Here is a 15038-nt window from a genome sequence, read left to right on the forward strand (position 1 = left end):
AAATGGAGCTGGTAAAGTTGGCCATGCTTCTAATCACAGATATATAAGCAGGCAGATATCTTGTGAGTTTGAGGCCAGCCTGGTCTACATAGCAAGTTTCAGGACAGTAAGGGCTGTACAACCAGAGCTTTAAAATTTTTTATTTATTTTATCATTTTTTTTCAAGACAGGTTTTCTCTGTATAGCTTTTTGGAGCCTGTCCTGGAACTCACTCTGTAGACCAGGCTGGCCTCAAACTCATAGAGATCCACCTGCCTCTGCCTCCCAAGTCCTGGGATTAAAGCTGTGTGCCATCACTGCCCAGCTCAGAACTCTTAAAATGACACCAGCAGCATAGGAACTAACCCCAAGTATCAACAAACAGAACTACAGGAAAATAAAGGTTATGTAGAGCAGAGGAAACAATTATCAGAATTAACAACTTTCATAATGGAAGAAAATCCTTACCAGTCACAGTTCAGGCCAGAATTTACAAAGAATTGCAGAAATTAATTAACAAGGAAATAAAACTGCCAATCACTAAAGAGCAAATAGACAGTTTCCAAAGGGAAATGTGATAGAGGAAGGTCATTGGTTAAATAAAAAGAAACTGCTTGGCTCTCATTGGTTAGAAGATAGGTGGGAGGAGTAAACAGAACAGAACGCTGGGAGGAAGAGGAAGTGAGCTCAGACTCCACAGCTCTCCTCTCGGGAGCAGACGCCTCAGAGAGATGCCATGCTCTGCTCTCCCGGGCAGACGCACGCGATGAAGCAAGCCGCCAGGTTAGACATGCTGAACCTTTCCCGGTAAGACCGGTGCTCACAGATTATTAGAGATGGGTTGATCGGGATGTGAGAATTAGCCTGTAAGGGCTAGAGCTAAAGGGCCAAGCAGTGTTTAAATGAATACAGTTTGTGTGTTGTTATTTCGGAGCATAAGCTAGCCAGGCTGCCGGGGTGCTGGGGATGCAGCCCCGCCGCTCTTATTACTACAGAAATGCCAGCACGAATGGCCAGAACCTTAGAGACAAGCGCTCACTCTGTAGCTTTGGCTGGAACTTACTATGTAGACCAAGCTGGTCATGAACTCACAGAGATTCACCTGCTTCAGCCTCACAAGTGCAGGGATTAAAGGTGTGTGCCACCATGTCTGGAACCAAATAACTATTTTTAAAAGTTTCCAATATCCCTAGCTATCAGGGAAACACAAATTAAACTACTCTGAGATACCAGCTCACCCCAGTGAGGATGGCTGTCATCAAGAAATCTGACAACAGGGGCTGGAGAGGCTGTGGACAGAGAGGAACCCTTATTTATTGTTGGTGGGGCTGCAAATTAATACAGCCATTATGGAAGTCAGTCTGTATATTCCTCAAAAAATGAAAAATAGAACTATCATATGACCCAGCTATTTCACTCCTGGTCATATAGCCAGAGGAGTCTGTACCTTACCATAGAGATATTGTACATTCATGTTTATTGTTTTATCAGTATAGCAAGGAATCTGAATCAACCTAGTTGTCAAGAGATGAATGGATAATGAAAATGTGGTATGAATACTACTCTGTTCTAAAGAAAAATGAAGTTAAAACATTCCAGGAAAATGGACCCAGGCTGTATGATTCTAAGCAAGATCACGATCTCAGAAAGAAACAATCTACATGTTCTCATACTCAGAATCTAGCAATGATATATGTATAAATGTAAATGAATGTATATGTAGGTTCAGTATAATATAAAAAAGAACCAAAAAGGCTAACCATCAGGGAATGAGAGGGTCTGAGGGCAGGTAATTGATGTGGGATTCCCCTCTGTATGCTATATGTTTTACTACCATTGGTGGCCTATAGCAGGGCAGACTAGCCAGGCTGGAATATAACATATATATATATATATATAGAGAGAGAGAGAGAGAGAGAGAGTAGGTGGAGTCAGAGAGAGGCCATATAGCCATCAAAGGAGACAGATACCCAGGAACCTTACCAGTAAACTACGTGCCTCATGGTAAAATACAAAATAATAGAAATGAGTTAATCTAAGATGTAAGACCTATCTAGAAATACACTTAAACTATTGGCCAAACAGTGTTACAATTACTACAGTTTCTGTGTGATTATTTAGGGTCTGGGCAGTCAGTATGAATGAGCAGCCTTTGCCTACAGATTGGAACCCAAACTTTTGGGACTGATGCCTGCCACCCACTTCGGGTCTGGGTGCTTGTGTGCCCACTCGGGGTCAGGAGGAAAGTAGCTGAGACCATGCCCACAGCTTAGCACTCCCCACCTGGGCAGGCAGTGGGATCGGGTCTGTTAGGCATGCATAGGCAGGAGAGCATGGCGAATTCCTACCACCATACACAGAGATATTTCCAGGCCACGCAGTGTGCTGTATGGCAGATTTAGCTTTTACTCAGATAGAAAGGGTATATATGCTGCACCATGCTACCCAGAGTTGAGGTGGTGAGGACAGCTCCCACCCAGCAATCTCAGAGGCAGTGAACAGACCTCCACCATGTTGGATGGGCAGAGTCAAAAGGCAAAGTAGCCTTAGTCTTAGCCACACTGCTTAGCATTTTAAGAAGTGCTCCTAGACAGAAAAGGATTGCAGATACACAATGGGACAGATTCAGACATAAAAGGCCTCTAAATGAGACACAATGTGTTTAAAAAATGTACCTAGGCTTGGGAGAGAGGAGAAGAGTATAGAGTTATAAAAAGAAGTAAAGTCTTTAAAGAGATAGTAAAAGCAATATAAAAGAGTACAGACAGTCACAGATTAAAGGAGTAAAGAAAAATAAGTCACGTAAAAATGGAAAATATACAGAGTCTGGATTATATATATTATTGTGTTATCTTTGAATGAGCTAAGTACAGAGAGACATTTCATTGTACTGGCTGCTAAGCTAAAGGTATCTTGACTTCAAAATTTGGGTCTAAGGATATGTTGCTTTGGAAAAGAGGTTCTGCTTTTGTTTCCACAGAGGATGAGAACCTGTGGGTTCCTTCCAGACTAATGTGGTTTTGATGGAACAAGACCCCCCCCCAAAAGACTGCTATGAACACCCTAAAATACTTCACCCAACAAAAAGCAGGAAGCAGTTTGTAGAGAACTATACCCAATTCCCAAATACTGTTTATAAATGTTTGGTTACATTTAAAGGGGGAGAGATATTATATAAAGATTAATACTTTGCAATGGTATGGGCTTTGATATATTGATACAAATTTAAGGTCAATTTTGTTATATGTATATTTCTCTTTTTTTTTTTTTGGTTTTTCGAGACAGGGTTTCTCTGTGGTTTTGGAGCCTGTCCTGGAACTAGCTCTTGTAGACCAGGCTGGTCTCGAACTCACACAGATCCGCCTGCCTCTGCCTCCCGAGTGCTGGGATTAAAGGCGTGCGCCACCACCGCCCGGCTATCTACTCTTGATTAAGGTATTGTGCTTGTGCAGATTATTTAAAAATGTAATGTATAATTAAGAAATATAGGTTAATAGACAGTCATCTATAATAGTCAAGCTTGTAGTCATGTTAGTTAGGTTTTCTAGATGTATAGAGATATATTTCAGATGGATATGTATTCTTCAAACTTTTCAAAGACTAATAGAATATGGCATTTAAAATGTTTTAAGAAATTAGGACTTTTCTCAACAATGAGACACATCTACTTCTGGAAGCACCAATATACTTCAAGAGGATGGTGGGCATCGAAGAGGTTCCTTATGGCATTGGTTAGCCATTTGGGCAAGAAACTGCTCTTGCCTTTACTGCTTGATGGTATGCTGTATGAACTTGGACATGCAGGACTCACAGAGAAATGTCTGCTGAAGTTACCTAAATAAGGTGAGGCAGTTCTTCAGGGTTCCTGCTTCATAAGAGAAATGCCAGACATTTTCCAGAGCACAGAAGAAAGCAACTGATGGACTTGCCCATTATAAGGCATAAGAGATCTTCAGATTTCCTGCTTCATGGAAAAGTCTGCCTGATACTATGGGCCTGTGGGCTAAAGATGGATGCTCCAATAGTATAGAACGTTGGGTGACTGTCCAGGCAGTGAGATGTCTCTGTCAATTCTAGAGTTTTGGAAGTTGCTTAAAATGTACGTCCTGTTTACCTAGGTAATATTATATCCTTTTGGAGTTTTTGATGGAGTTGAAGAACAGATAATCTTCAACCTAGTTATAATCATAGGTTTCCTTAGTTACAATAAAAGACAAAGTAGATATAAATATTGTAACTATAATTCTTGCTTGATAACTGTTTTATGTAAGCTTGCTATGTTAAAGTTAAAACCTTCCTTTTATTTAGACAGAAAAGGGGCAGTAATGTATGCTGTGAATTTTTTACCTCCACTGGTGGCCGATAGCAGAGCAGATATAATCAGGCTGGAAGAGAACTACAGAGAAAGAGTAGGCAGAGTCAGAGAGATGCCATGTAGTCACTGAAGGAGACAGATGCCCAGGAACCTTATGGGTAAACCATGAGACTCATGGTAAAATATAAAATAATAGGAATGGGTTAATTCAAGATGTAAGAGTTAGTTAATAACTATTAATAACTAAGCTAATAGGCCAAACAGTGTTTTAATTAATATAGTTTCTGTGTGATTAACTTGGAATCTGGGCGTCTGGGAAACGAACGAGCAGTCTCCACCTACAGATAGTGATCACAAGTTATAAGAGGACACAACGTTAACTGTGTTCTAGTTCTAGTCCTGTCACATTTGATAACGAAAACGGGAAAGAGCTTCCATTCTGAGTGCCAACTCAAGTTCACTGAGTTCTACAGATGAGCTCTGGTTAATTTTGGTACATAGTGTTTTTCTTTATTTGCAAGTTTTTTAAATAATAAAGTTCATAAGATTAGAAAAGATAATAAAAACAAGGTTGGAGATTATACTACAAATAGAAATATAATACAATAACATATATAATAAAATATTATAAATATAATAAAATAAATACACTAGGCTGGAGAGATGGCTCGGCAGTTAAGAACACTGGTTGCTCTTCCTGAGGACCCAGGTTCAATTCCCAGCACCCATGTAGCAGATCACAGATGTTTGTAACTTCAGTTGTGGGACCAGACACCATCACACAGACATACATGCAAGCAAAACACACACACACACACACACACACACACACACACACATTAAATAACAAAGTAATGGATTAAAGAAAGACCACTATGAAAATGTGATCCAGTTCTCTGATGAAGCCATATTCATCCTGTGGACTGCGTGGCCCCAGCTGACTAGACCATCACAGCTCTGGAGCATGGAGACTCATGCATATAAATAAAACACCCAGAAGACTAAAGCAGGAGGATTGCATTGAGTTCAGGAGGAACATGGGGTTCATGAAGGGTTCAAGGTCAGACTTTGCTAGAGTGAAACCACGGATTTAAAAAGAAAGGAAAAGACAAAAATCACAGTTGTAAAAAATGTGTCACCAAAATAATCTTGAGCTATCGTAGGTCCTTAGGCCAATCGCTTCACTTTCTGTCTGACCTAACCATCTCCTGACTAATAAACTTCTCACAATGTACCCACAGCGCTAGTCAATGTCCAGCTTCCACCAAACCTAAAGCTCAGAGTGGTGTAAATCACACTGTGAAAACCAAATAGAATCTGCCAGCAAATCCCACAGCACTTCTTTCCCCAGGACTCACAGAGTCTAGTAGCAGTGTTTAAAATGGGTCTGGGGGCTCAAGAAAATGGCCGCATGTTCAGCTTGCTTTCTGCTGCTGTGCAGGACACTCTGACCAAAAGCACCTTGGAGAGGAAAAGGGCTTATTTCATCTCACACTTTAGCTAACAATCTCTCCTGTAGGGATAAGTCCCGCCCCTTAAGGGGCGTGTTCGCCTCGGGCTAATGTCTGCCTATAAATTTGGCGAGTAAGCTCCAAGCGCTTCGCTTCTGCTTTCCTGGTCTCCGCGGGAACGGTGGTTCTGTAAGTCTATTTCTACATTAAAGCTATATATATATTTTTACACTCTGTCTGCATTCGTTTACGCCGCTACATTTTGGCGCCCAACGTGGGGCTATTTTGCCCCCGACTCAAGCAGGTAGCCCGCTAGCTAACACAGCACCCTCCCGGGTGCTGTTTTTCAGTTCGTGACTCCGGCCCCAGTGCCGAGTCCGAGACACACTAGGCGACACAGGCCCATTCTGCCTGCCTTGGCTAAGTTTTGCAGCGGAACCCCACTGCCTGAATTAGCAGAAGCTCAAGTACTTGCGGTTTTGCAACAAAAGCTGCCACAGTGTCAGATTTGGTCTGTTACAAAGTGACTTGGCCGGTTGTGGTGGCGCACGCCGGTAGGATTTGCTGAAGGAGGCAGAGGCAGGAGGATCACAAGTTTGAGGCCGGCCAGGCAGTGGTAGAGCACGCCTTTAATCCCAGCACTTGGGAAGCAGAGGCAGGCAGATCTCTGTGAGTTTGAGGCCTGCCAGGCCTTGGTAGTGCACGCCTTCAATCCCAGCACTTGGGAGGCAGAGACAGGCGGATCTCTGTGAGTTCAAGGCCAGCCTGGTCTACAAGAGCTAGTTCTAGGACAGGCTCCAAAAACACAGAGACCACCACTGGCAGGAACCGATCATTGCAGGTAAAAAAATTTTCTTTTATAAATAAAATGTCTGAACACATTACTGTTCAAGAATTTAATGATTTTTTTAATTGTACCATGTGGGAGATTTTACAAGAGGTGTCTATCACCCCACATATATGGATCCTTCTGGGATTCGTAGTTTTCATTGGCACCAAATGGTTTGATAATAGAAATATGATAAAGTCTTTACGAGACGAATCCAGGATTCTTAAGGTAGAGATTGAACGCTTAAAAACAATTGAGAATGACAACAATCTTCTCAAGAATCAGTTTGAAGTTCTCCAGGCTGATAACAATCTTCTCAGGAATCAGTTTGAAGTTCTCCAGGCTGATAACAATCTTCTCAAGAATCAGGTTGGAGTTCTCCAGACTGATAACAATCTTTTCGAGAATCAGTTTGAAGTTCTCCAGGCTGATAACAATCTTCTCAAGAATCAGGTTGAAGTTCTTCAGGCTGATGTTAAGGAGAAATTCATTACTATGGAAGAGGGAACAGCTGATCTGGACCATAAGATTCAGTCCCTTTCTGTAGGAAATGAAATATTAACTGAGAGAATCAAAACTGCTGAATGTGACAATCGGATTTTGTCTAAAGCTTATGACAGATTGACGGAAAGATTGTCAATACAAGAAGGCACGGTTTATGCCATAAAAATTATGTCCAAAGATGAGATGTTATCTCTAACGGACAAACTTCATACTTTAGAATCCTCAATGAAGGCTTTGGAACATAATTCTGGACAGGAGATTCAGACATTGCAGAAGGCAATGGTGAATAGAATTGAAAAGATTGAGGAATTTCTAAATTCTGATGAGGAAGAGCAAAGGGTAGAAAGGCAAATTTTAACTACATCTGTGGGTAAGTCTCTCCGGGACAATTTCCACAAAGCTCTACCTACAGCTCTACCTGCCTTTCCAGTAATAACAACAGAGAAGGTGATTGGTTCCAAAAACCCTAGGGTCATCAAGGAGGATACATGGGAGCCTGTGCGTATGAATGATCTCAAGGAAATAAAACAGGCTGTCATGACTTTTGGGATGCAAGCCTCTTTTGTTAAAGAGATGCTAAGATCTTGGGCCACGACAAGCAGAGCAACCCCCTCAGACTGGCTCCAGCTGAGCTCTGCGGTACTCGAGAGTGGACCGCAATTGAAATGGAAATGCTTATTCAGGCAAGAGGCTAGACTCTTAGAACAGCAGGAAAAAGCGAAGGGAATTGACATTTCCCTAGATCAAATTCTAGGTGAAGGGCTCTTTTCCGATCCTCAGGAACAAGCTAATTTGGATGAAAACACACTCTCCATGTGTACTACAGCAGCCTTAAGGGCTTGGGACAGGGTACAAGACCCAGGACAGAGAATGGAATCATTTGTCAGAGTTAAACAGGGTCAGAGAGAACCCTTTAGTGACTTTTTACAAAGATTAACTAAGGCTGTACAAATAGGAATATCTGACCCAGAAGCAAGACGTATAATGATTGAGTCTTTGGCTTATGAAAATGCAAATGTGGAATGCAAAAGGATTTTGGGTCCTTTAAAGCTCAGATCAGCGCCGTTGGAAGAATGGGTCTTGCATACACTCTATGTTGATACATTTGATTATGGCACTGAAGCATGGGTAGAAGAAGCAATTTCCAATGGTAAAAGGAGACACCAGAATACCAAATGTTTTAATTGTGGAAAAATGGGTCATATGAAAAGGAATTGTAGACAACGGATTTTCAGAAATAATAATAATAATAATGCATCTTTCAGAAATAATAATAATAATGCATCTTCTAGAAATAACAGAAATAGGAGGACTCAGCCTTCAGGTTTATGTAGAAGATGTGGAAAGGGCAGACATTGGAAGAATGAATGCAGGTCTACAAGAGATAGACAAGGCAACCTGATACAGCTGGGAAACGTGAGAGGGGGGGCCTCACAGGCCCCCATGGCAAACATGGTTCAGTCATATCCAGTTTCTGCAGAGAACGTGCCTCATCAGGACAATTAGGAAGCCCCATGCCTACTGTTACAAGCAATAATGATCAGAAAGATAAGTTACGTGTGTTTTGGCAAACTTCTATAAATGATCAAAGACCTAAACTGAGAGTGTGTGTAAATGGCATTTTTATTACTGGCCTCCTGGACACAGGTGCTGATGTAAGTATCATTACCCCAGAATCTTGGCATCCGTATTGGCCTCTTCAGAATGTAAATGTTCAGCTTCTGGGAATTGGAACCCTATCTCGAGTAAGGCAGAGCACGAGATGGGTTGAATGTATAGGGCCAGAGGGACAAATAGGAAAATTAAAGCCATATGTAGCCAATATCACAATGAATTTATGGGGTCGTGACCTATTACAACAATGGAATACCGAAATTAACATTCCTGCTAAATCTAGAGCCTATATTTCTGAGAATAATATTAAAAGATATTACAAATGGAGAAAACCGGCCATTCGGGCTGTACAAGAACAAGCAATTGATGTCCCTTCAGAGATACCAACAGCCTTGCCTCTAAAATGGTTGACTGAGAAACCAATATGGACAAAGCAATGGCCTTTAGCTGAGGAAAAGTTACAGGCTTTAGAACAGCTGGTACAAGAACGATTAGATGCTGGACATATAGAAGAATCTACCAGCCCTTGGAATTCTCCTGTATTTGTGGTTAAGAAAAAATCAGGTAAATGGAGAATGGTGACAGATCTCAGGGCTATCAACAAGGTTAATCAACCTATGGATCCTCTGCAATCTGGAATTCCTTTGACATCTGTATTACCAAAAGGATAGCCTCTCATAGTTATTGATTTAAAGGATTGTTTTTTCACTATACCTTTGCAAAAAGAAGATAGAGAAAAATTTGCCTTCACAGTGCCTACTTATAACAATTCTCAACCTTCGAGGAGGTTCCACTGGACCGTTCTCCCCCAGGGTATGTTAAATAGCCCCTCCCTGTGCCAATATTTTGTGAACCAACCATTGCAAATAATACGCAAGAAATTTCCTAAATCTATAGTATACCATTACATGGACGACATCTTGTTATCCGATTCAAACATAGATACCTTGAACAGACTGTTTGAAGAAATAAAGATACTTTTACCTAAATGGGGATTGCAAATAGCTCCTGAAAATATTCAGAAGGGAGATTCTGTTAATTATTTAGGTTATAAAATAGGTTTGCAAAAAATTAAGACACAAAAAGCACAAATTAGGAGAGATAGCCTACGGACTCTTAATGACTTTCAAAGACTGTTAGGAGACATTTCCAGCCTATGACCAGCTATTGGAATAACACCTGATCTAATAATTCATTTGAACAAAACCTTGGATGGTGATAAGGATTTAAACAGTCCCAGAGAATTAACAGCTGAAGCAGAAAAGGAACTGACAATGATTGAGGAAAAATTACAACAGGCACATGTGGACAGGGTGAATCCAGAGCTCGATTGTATTCTCGTCATACTACCATCAAAAATTTCTCCTACAGGAATTTTAATGCAGAGAGATGATATTATTTTGGAATGGATCTTTTTACCACATAAACCAAGTAAGAAACTGAAAACTTATGTGGAAAAAGTCTCTGAGTTAATTATAAAAGGCAAGCTGAGACTTCGTCAACTAGCAGGCATAGACCCAGCAGAAATTATAGTGCCTTTCACTGCTGATGAACTAAAGAAATTATGGGAAGATAATGAACCATGGCAAAGAGCTTGTGCTAATTTTTTGGGAGACATTAATAACAACTATCCAAAAAGCAAGCGGCTTAACTTCATAAAGAGAACTTCTTGGATTCTTCCTCAAATCGTCCGTGATGCTCCAATAACTGGAGCCCGTACATTCTATACTGATGCCAATAAATCAGGGAAGGCAGGTTACAAATCAGAAGACTTGGATAAGGTGGAACAAAGTCCGTATAATTCTGTCCAGAAGGCGGAATTATATGCCATTCTTATGGTGCTAAGGGATTTTAAAGAACCTATTAATATAGTTACAGATTCACAATACACAGAAAGAGTTATTTTACATATTGAAACTGCTGAATTTATACCTGATGATACTGAACTAACCTCATTGTTCCTCCAGGTTCAAGATTTGATCAGGAACAGGCTTTGCCCTATGTACATAACACACATCCAATCCCATACGGGTCTGCCAGGTCCTCTAGCACAAGGTAATGCAGAAATTGATCAATTATTGATTGGTAGTGTGCTACAAGCCTCTGAATTTCATAAAAAACATCATGTTAATAGCAAAGGTTTGAAGAAAGAGTTTTCAATTACATGGCAACAAGCTAAGGAGATTGTAAAGAAATGCCCTACTTGCTCTTTCTATAACCAAACGCCACTGCCTGCAGGGGCTAATCCAAAGGGCACCCAAAGGAATGAAATCTGGCAGATGGATGTGTTCCACTTTGCAGAATTTGGCAAATTAAAATATGTACACCACACCATAGACACATATTCAGGTTTTCAATGGGCTACTGCCCTGAGCTCAGAAAAGGCTGATTCAGTAATCACACATTTATTGGAAGTTATGGCCATCATGGGTATACCTGCGCAAATAAAGACAGATAATGGTCCAGCATATGTATCTAAGAAAATGAAACGCTTTTTTGATTATTATAATATAAAACACATTACAGGTATACCAAATAATCCTACAGGTCAGGCAGTCATAGAAAGATCAAATCGTACTATAAAGGATATGCTGAACAAACAGAAAGGGACTGAAAATACCCCCAGAAATAGATTACATAATGCTTTATTAACCTTGAATTTTCTTAACGCTAATGAGAAAGGAACGACAGCAGCAGAAAGACATTGGATAATGGAAAAGTCTGCTGAACTAAATCAACCGATTTATTTCAAAGATGTGCTGACCTCTCAGTGGAAGCCAGGAGATGTGCTACGTTGGGGAAGGGGTTTTGCTCTTGTTTCCACAGGAGAAGAAAAATTGTGGATACCATCAAAATTAATAAAGTTTCGATTTGAAGAGGAGAAACCTCTTAGAAAGGAGAAATGACAACTCATCCACAACGATGATATTCATACAGGTGGTAAGAAAAACATATAAAATGGGGGCAGTGTTCTGTTCTTATCTCCACAGGAAAACACTCATTTTTGAAAAATTCAAGGGACCCTGGATGTTTGGATACTGACAGATGGAAAAATACCTGCCCAATAGGAAATATCAAGACAACTGAATGGGTTGTGTAAGTAATATTAAACCATATTTCTAAATTTATAAAGCTGGTTTTGAAGTTGGACTCTGGCTCAGTCCCTCTCCAATTCCAAGCCTGTTGGTAAGAGAAAAACCCAGAGTTTCTGGAGTTTCTGTCTCATGTCAAGAGCCATGATATGGGACAGAAAGAAATATGAGTTTAGAAAACATCTTTGCATTTCTTCATATCTATCATACTTTTCATTGAATACATCTATCATGTCTTTCATTGAATATATATATATATGTCTATATATGTCTATATGATTAATGTTTAAGTTTTTCATAATGAACAATGAGTTTTTCCTGAAGTGACATTTGAAGTTTCCAGGAAGAAGATGGGGCCCCATAACAACAACTCCACCTGGTTGATATGACGTCATGATACTGATAGCGCTACTACAAGACCTGCTTTGGGTACCAGCTGCACAAGACAGTTCCAACTTGGTTAGCTGAAATGGTGCACATCTTATACAACATTTTGGCCAGACCTGCACGAAAATACTCAGAGACTATTTGCAATTTTAAAAGACATTATCTTGAAATTTAACCATCATTTTACTTTCACAGGATCCCCCAGAAAGAACGTCGCCCCTATGACAGCTGGAAGTAATTCTAGAGAACGACGTCCCCTCTCCCAGTAAAGTTTGCCCTTGGGTTTAGGGACATCATTTAGGGGTTGATTATAATTAGTATATGATTGAGGGTTGGGGGAGGAATTTTATAAGCTCAGGGATCATTTTGAAAAAAAAAAAGAGGGATGATGGGATAATAGACAAATATATTGGTATAGATTCTTGTATATTGATACAAAGTTAAATTATATTGACTATTGTATGCATGCATGTTTCTACCTCTGTTTAAAACATTTTTATGTATTGACATATATTGTATTGATATATATATATATTGTATATATTTACCATATTGCAGTGTACATTTCTACCTCTGATTAAGATACTTATATAATATTTGTGTATTGATATATATTTACCTACTGCAATGTATATTTGTACATTGTTTATATTTGGAGGTCATTGTCCTCATTTGTTTCACAGTCATTTATTGTCTTAGTCTTTAAGTTAGATAGATATTGAGAATTATATAGACTAATTGTCATCTAAGTTTGTCATTTATAATTAGACTAATCAGGTTCTTTAGATATATAGAGATTATACTCAGTATAGATAGATAATCTTCAACCTCTTCAAAGAGCTGTAGAAAATGGCCTTTAATCTAACTCAGAGTTTCGTGATAGTGAGGCACAATTGCTCCTGGCAACACCGCTCTATTCCCGAGAGAATGTTGAGCACCAAAAACACTCCATCTGGAGCCTTTCTATTTGGCAGAACTGGCATTTGGGCAAAGAAATGCCCATACCTCAACCACTGACACAGATACAGAGCGTGCATCAATGGATAAAACAGGACTGTCATATCCTGCCAAGACAGGGTAAGATAGTTTTGAAAAGTTCCTTGCCTTTAATAATGGTATGTCAGTTATGTTAGGCCTTAGCCAAAATTGGTTGACTCAACGTTTCAAACGAGACTTTGGGTAATTGCCCAGGTAGTCAGTTGTCTCTGTCAATTGTTGCACATTTTGGATATATCTCGTTTGTTGAGTAGTGTTTATTCCCTTCTCAGATCTTTGACTGAGTTGAAGATTATATAATTGTAGTTACTCTTTACATTATTTGGACTTCTTGAGATAGAATGTTTAGCAAAGCTTTTGTTCTCAATATTGTTTGTTGTATTTATTATTTGTTGTTATTGTATGTAGTTGTATTTGGTTTAGTTCTGTCTTATTTAGACAAAAAGGGGAGATGTAGGGATAAGTCCCGCCCCTTAAGGGGCGTGTTCGCCTCGGGCTAATGTCTGCCTATAAATTTGGCGAGTAAGCTCCGAGCGCTTCGCTTCTGCTTTCCTGGTCTCCGTGGGAACGGTGGTTCTGTAAGTCTATTTCTACATTAAAACTATATATATATTTTTACACTCTGTCTGCATTCGTTTACGCTGCTACACTCTCCGATGAAAGCCTGGTCAGGAGCTTGGGGCAGGAGCAGAGCTGGAGCCATGCAGGGCAGGGCTACTCCCCTACCTAACTTTCACTGCCTTTCTCACAGGGCCCAGGACCCAACCTAGAGACAGCACTGTCTATAGAGGACTGAGCCCCGCATCAACTAGCAATCAAGAAAATGCCCCACAGACCAATCTCAACTGAAACTCCCTTAAATACCTCTAGGTGGTGTCAAACTGACAGCTAAGTCTAACTAGGAAGCCGGACACTCCCAAGTGTCTGAGCAAGGCGAGAGGTTTTACTCCTGCAAAAGGGGGCGTAGCCGTGTTTAAGTGAGCACAGCGCACAGGGAGAGCACTGCTAGGCGTTTATCCCTAAAGACGCTGTGCCCTTTCTGAGTGCTCAGAAGGCCACCTCATGGACTCAGCGGCTGGAAGCACAGTTAAGTAGCAAAGTGCAACTTCCGAGCACAGCATCCGAACCGACCTTAACAAAGAGAGCGGCTTTGAACACACTACTTCAGTCCTAGGAAAATACTGACGGGGGGGGGGGGGGGGGGGGTTTCTCTCTGATGACATCTTTACCAATTCCTTTAAAGATAGGATTTACTCACTCTCATGAACTCTTCCATAGAAAGGCAGGCGGGTCTCTGTGAGATCGAGGCCAGCCTGGTCTACGGAGCGAGTTTCACGACAGGCTCCAAAGCTACACAGACAAACCCTGTCTTGAAAAACCAAAAAATATTTCATCCCCATTTTCTACAGTGAGGAAATGGGCCCCAGGCTGCAGGGAATGAGACCACAAGAACCACCTCCTTTACAAAACACTGTGGTCAGGACTGGTCATATGACTTGGGATGTCCCATCTCTGCTGCAGAACAAAATGCATTCATTTAAGAGACTGTTGATGTGGATGGAGTTCGTGACCACGTAAGATAGGTGCAAAACTCGGCATGTGCCTCTTCCATCAGGATCCTGACAGGCCTTCAGAGGGTGAGGAAGCATAAGCTATCACGCACAGGCTTCTCTGTAGGGAAAGTGCCACAGTACTAAATTTCTTCATGCGGGGGTAATCAAAGTTCCAGTGCTCACCAACTGGGGAACTACAGGGATATGACTCCTAGGAAGGAGATGAGCTTGGAGAGCAGACAGAGAGGAGGACTAAAGAGAGGCTCAACAGACAGGCTTTATTCTGGAAAACCTGCAAAGGGGTGGGGTGAGGTGTCA

Source organism: Microtus oregoni, unplaced genomic scaffold (genome assembly GCF_018167655.1).
Source record: "Microtus oregoni isolate MIOR12 unplaced genomic scaffold, Mior012 000054F_ref0000373, whole genome shotgun sequence".
NCBI classification, from domain to species: domain Eukaryota; kingdom Metazoa; phylum Chordata; class Mammalia; order Rodentia; family Cricetidae; genus Microtus; species Microtus oregoni.